Below are 6,017 nucleotides of genomic sequence, written 5' to 3'. Positions count from 1 at the left end.
AGCGACTCTCATGCAGGAGGCTCTAAAGTCCCAGGTTCAATCTCCTGTACCACTATAAGCTGAACACAGAGCTGAACAGTGCTCTGGTAAAAAATAAATAAATAAATAAATAAATAATCATAAAAGAAATCTGGGGAGGGGGAATAGAACTAGAAAGCTGGATCAGGGAAGAGAGTATCTCCCAAATATAGAAATACCATTAACTATAAACCCCATCTATCTGACCTAGGGCCCATGTCTATTCTTACTTAGCACAGGATCCTATAGAACCTTTGCATCCCTGTCAGTCTGAGTTCATAGTTCATGGTCATAGCTAGGAACATTCTAGGCTGCACTCATTTCAGGACCAGTCTTCCTCTTGTGGCAGAGCATGTTGACCCCACTTCTTCTATCATGAAGATTCCAAATTTCATGTGCTGTCTTCTTACTTTTAGGTTCCTGATTATTAAAAATTTTTTTCTGCTTTATATCTTAATACTTTTCAGCCACCAAGTTTTGGTTGCTACCATGACCCCAACCTGATTTCCCTAGACAGAAGGCCTCACCAATGTGTCCTATTAGAAACAGGCTGGAGGTATGGATCAACCTGTAAATGCCCATGTCCAGTGGAGAAGTAATTATAGAAGCCAGACTTCCCACCTTCTGTACCCCATAAAGATCTTTGGTCCGTACTCCCAACCTGCCTCTCTCTTTCCCTGGTAGGGTGGGGCTCTGAGGAAGTGGAGCTCCAGTACACATTGATGGGGTCATCTGTCCAGGGAAGTCTGGTCAGCATCTTGCTGGCATCCGGAACCTGGTGGCTGAAAAGAGAGTTAACATACAAAGCCAAACAAGTTGTTGAACAATCATGGACCTAAAGACTGGAATAGTGCAGATGAAGTGTTGGGGGGTATTCCTTGCGTGCTATTGTGTACTTCTGCTTTCAGGTATATATTTTTCCCCTAGTTTATGGGCACGGGTAAACCTATGCTCTATCTCAGGGGACCTGGACTATATCTAGGTTTGGGGACTTTATTGGGGAGTGGACCACCTGGAATGGAATTAGAGAATACTATGAAAGGAAAGGTCTCACCCAAGTGATGAAGCTGAAGGGTTGTCGTTCCACACCTGAAGTCTCTGGTCACAGTCTGAAGTGAAGCATGCTGGGGTGGCACTTGTTGCGTTGATTAGGTTGCGATCAGCGAATGCAATATTATTTGATTTGAATTGAGAGCAGCATGCAGAAAAGTGGGCTCCACCCTAAGGTTCCAGAACTGGGGGACATATAGGCTCTACAGTGGAAATGTGAGGTTTCTGTTGTCTTAGGGTTCAAGAAAACAATGGATAGTTATAGTTATCGTCACATTATTTGGTGATAGGGTTAACTTTGGAAAGTCCATTTGATAGGGTTTGGGGTATTGTCGTTCGGAGCTGTGGAGAAGAGAGAGAGGAGGTCTGGAGCTAAGAGGGAACACAAATCTTTATTTGCTCTGGCACCTCAGAGTTGGGTGCTAGAGAAGCAGGTTGGGCCACGTGGAGGTAGCGAAAATGGCTGCCTCATGCAGTAACCTTTCCTGCGTCTGAACACCGAAGTGAAGCACTGGCAAGAGAACGAGGTGCGGAAGAAGAAGGGCTTTTATAGGAGCAGCTTTCGCGAGAATAGGAAGGGGGAAGAGTAACCATAGCACTCCAGGATAGGATAATAACTCTCGTGAGAATGGGAAGGGGGAGGAGTGACCAAAGCACTCCAAATATCGCGGAGAAATAGACAATGCCCTGAGGGCACAACATGGTGAAACAGGCACTCTGAGAATGTCCCAACTCTCACAGGAACTAGCAGTAGCCTGAGGGGAAACATGGCAGATGTGACTGCACCTGCACAATTTCCCAGCTGGGTATTATACCCAGCATCTTGTATATAGCTGTGCTACCAGTTGCTTCTGTTCTCCCTGGTCTAGGCTTTTGGGAGAGACAACATATCAAAGATAGCCTATGTATTAAAAAGACTCAGTCTGTGTTTTAAGAAGTTCTAGACATATCATCAGTTTTTCACCTCATATTAGTTAAATAGTGGTTTATATGTTTACACTTTAATAAGATTGTACATAAACACCACACCCACCACTAAAAGACTGTGTCCCATCCCCACCACCCACCCCCGACCCTCCACCCCCCGCCATGCGGGGAACCCCAATGGCCACCCTCACCTTCACCACAGGGTTTTTACATTGGTGCCCTGCTCTTGATTTAATCAGATCCTGCTTTTAGTTTCCCTTTCTGTTCTTCTTTCTCAACTTCTGTTGATGAGTGGGATCATCTCATACTCATCTTTATCTTTCTGACTTAGCTCACTTAATAATTTCTGACTTAGCTCACATAATTCCTTCTAGCTCTGTCCAAGATGGGTCAGATAAGGTGGGCTCATTGTTCTTAATAGCTGCATAGTATTCCATTGTGTATATGTACCACAGCTTTCTCAGCCACTCATCTGCTGTTGGGCACCTGGGTTCCTTCCAGGTTTTAGCTATTATGAATTGTACTGCTATGAACATAGATATACACACATCTTTTTGGTTGGGCATTATGGAATCCTTGGGGTATATCCCCAGGAGAGGAATTACTGGGTCATATGGAAGGTCTATGTCTAGCTTTGTGAGAGTTCTCCAGACTGCTCTTTAGAGAGGCTGGACCAGTTTACATTCCCACCAGCAGTGTAGAAGGGTTCCTCTGTCCCCACAGCCTCTCCAACATTTGTTGTTGCAATTATCTTGTTTTTTATACCCATGTTTAGTGAAGTCTTTATGAAGTATTTAGTTAATGAGATTTGTTTAGAGTTAGGCAACTGAAGGACGAACGAAGAATAAATTAGTGATTTTAGAGTTTGGAACTAATCTTCCTAAAGACAGAATAAAACACGAAGTTTTATTCGTTTAGAGAAGAAAACATGAGGGAAAATTATTAATTAAAATATTTAGATACCTAAATATGACATAGCATCTGGGGAGGTGACTCAAGGGACAGAGAGCATGCTTTGAATGCATGAAGTCTCCTGTTTGACCCTAGTACCTTATACTATCAGAAGAGTTTGCTGTTATTTCATAAAAAGCAAATACATATATGTTTAAGTGACATTTTTAAAGTTTCTTTTTTAATTTATCTTTGATTTATTGAATAGAGACAGAGAAATTGAGAGGGATAAAAGAGATAGAGAGGGAGAAAAAAGGAGAGACCAGAAACACTGCCCTACTCTTTGTGAAGCTTCCCACTCTCCTGCAGGTGGGGACCTGGAGCTTGAATCTGGATCCTTGCAGATGGTTATGTGTGTGAGCAACCAGGTGCTCCACAGCCCATCCTCCATTTAAAGGACAGTTATCAATATATGTGAGTAGTCTGTTGTACCCTTAAGAAAATATAAACAGTAAAACAGGCTAAATTATATGTGAGCAGGTGAATTATGATACTTATGTGGAGAATCTAGCTAAGAATAATAATCAAAGTGTTCATATTTATTGAGTGCCCACTATATACTAGACATAGCACAAGAGGTAGGATAGAGATATACAAGTTATTTTTGGAAATAATTTACATCAATTATCATTTCATTCTGCTCCAGTGTTTTCCAAAGGGAAATGAACACAGCTTTATAAATATATGTATCCTGCTTTACAGTCTGTGAGTTATGTGAAATTGTCCCTGTTTGTACAGAGGAATCTGAAGTTCAGAGAGATTAAGTCTTCCCTATTTAATGCAGTAATTAAAATGGAAGTCATGCGTAGTAGTTAAACTATTATAGGAAAGGAATAAATACAAAATTTAAACCTAGAATTTTGGACTTTAATGTAAAGTTGACCAATTTCCATCACATGGAAAGCTTAAGAACATTAATTCAGTGGAGGGTAAATAGCATAATGGTTATGCAAACAGACTCTCATGTGAGGCTCCAAAGTCCCAGGTTCAATCCCTCGCACCACCATAAGCCAGAGCTGAACAGTTCTCTGGTTAAAAAAAAAAAAAAAGGACGTTAATTCTATTTTACCTGTAAAACTAAAATAAGAATACACACAAAAAATAGTTTCAGGGAGTTGGGCTGTAGTGCAGCGGGTTAAGCGCAAGTGACGCAAAGCACAAGCACCGGCATAAGGATCCCGGTTCGAACCCCGGCTCCCCACCTGCAGGGGAGTTGCTTCACATGCGGTGAAGCAGATCTGCAGGTGTCTATCTTTCTCTCCTCCTCTCTGTCTTCCCCTCCTCTCTCCATTTCTCTCTGTCCTATCCAACAACGACAACAACAATAATAACTACAACAATAAAAAAAAACAACAAGGGCAACAAAAGGGAATAAATAAATAAAATAAATATTAAAAATAATAATTATAATTTCAGAGTTTAAATAGGCATACTTATAGTGAACGTTTTTTGAATATAAGCATAGATCTTTAAAGAATTTATGAAAATAGGCTTCTTTCTTACTATGTGGATAAAAGTTAAATGAATATAAGTGCTGAATTTTTTATCAGTAATGTCTGGATATATTAACTTTAAAATTTGCTTCTGTCTACTTATTTTAGAAAGTTTGCCTTCTAAATTTAATGTGTAATGTAAGTTTCTTTAGCCATATAACATTTATCTAATAATTCATGTTTTACATTAACTTTCAGACATTTTCTTAAATAGGTTAAAAAGTAGCTATAATATATTTTAAGAGTTATTACCTACCCAGTGTTCTCAGGGAATTCTGAAAATATGGTCATTATGATATCCAGGTATCTATCAGCCTTTATAAAAATTAGACCCTACTGAAAATAAAAGAACTAATGAAAATGACAAGTTCAGAGAAGTTTTGGAAATATGTTAATGCTAATAGGTTTGATAGATCTCAAGCTTATTTTTATATAACTCATTTATCATGTTAATTTGGAATTACTCTTATGCTATCTAGAAATATTCAAGCCACACACAGACCCAATGAGCAGGTCCATATAATCACTACTAACTGAAAAAGTATTTGAGTTATAAATAATAAGCAGCACAATCCACTGATTGTAAATAAAATAGAAGGAGATGTTACTGAGAAATTTTAACCACGTAGGATAATTAAACTCAGAGATGTTGTTTCCTGTTTCTCTGGTATAAACAAGAAGGCCATTCCACTGGCCTCTCCACAACCTGGATGTCCCAAGGCTACACCCCTTCTTTTCTTCCACTTTCCCTAGGAGAATTTTGGGTCATAAAAGAATGAGAATCAGTATAACTTCTTTCCTAAAACCACTTGAGTTTCCTCTGTGTTTATATTTGTGTCATCCTATTATAAGAGAAGCTAACATCTATTATTAATTGATGCACTAATTAAAGCCATACTTGCAGTTTCCATTAGCTTATTCCCTAAATTCTCCAGAGTTGGCTGTCTGGTTTTAATCAAAACCAAATGGTAGTCCAAGTTCCCAGCCTGGAGCAGCTAAGAGGAAGTCATTCAGTGGAGGCACAAGAAAGCAGAAAAGATAAACGGATGATAGTTCACAAAATTTGTATCGGACAAAGGATGCAGATACTGTGAACTTCCTTAGAGATGTGATTCAGGGACTCTTGTCATGGTATGTGGAAGCAGTTGCAAATGGTTAATGTCAGCAAGACTATAATAAGATCAAGATGGAGTCTATCTCCTGCTTTTCCAGCACTGAATTTGTGTAACTGGAGGGTTCTGACTGGAGGTAATATTGCATATGCCATAACACAAACTAGTTCTGTGAAGAAAACTTTCAATTTACTCAGTTCTTGGGATTTTATTTACACATCGTAGATTGAACATATCAGACTCTGCTGCATTTAAAATTGTAAGTATGTAAAAATAGTTTTCAAATTCGGAAGAATTAAGGTACTGAAATTAATTCATATTGTTCCCTTGAAAGAACTTTTGAAGGGAGAACTGCAAAGCTATTCTGATTTAAGTTGTGTGTACGAACATGTTATATAGTGGTAAAGTAGTAGAGAAGGAACTGTTTTCTTTTTTCAAAAGCAGTGTTTCATAGAAAAAAATACTG

The 6,017-nt window shown here is 39.0% G+C and overlaps 1 protein-coding gene across 1 annotated transcript in view; it reads left to right on the top strand.

Annotated features, from left to right (window-relative positions):
* Positions 1-5,788: 5,788 nt before the first annotated feature.
* Positions 5,789-6,017, top strand: part of DLC1 (DLC1 Rho GTPase activating protein) — a 438,486-nt gene continuing 438,257 nt past the window's right edge. The window contains exon 1 of the mRNA XM_060183257.1: positions 5,789-5,810. The gene's annotated coding sequence lies outside the window, so the exon portion shown is untranslated. The remainder of the gene's footprint in view (positions 5,811-6,017) is intronic.

This window comes from Erinaceus europaeus, chromosome 2 (assembly GCF_950295315.1).
Source record: "Erinaceus europaeus chromosome 2, mEriEur2.1, whole genome shotgun sequence".
Taxonomy (NCBI): Eukaryota; Metazoa; Chordata; class Mammalia; order Eulipotyphla; family Erinaceidae; genus Erinaceus; species Erinaceus europaeus.
Note: the sequence above shows the minus strand (reverse complement) of the source record. Positions and strands in the feature narration are given on the sequence as shown.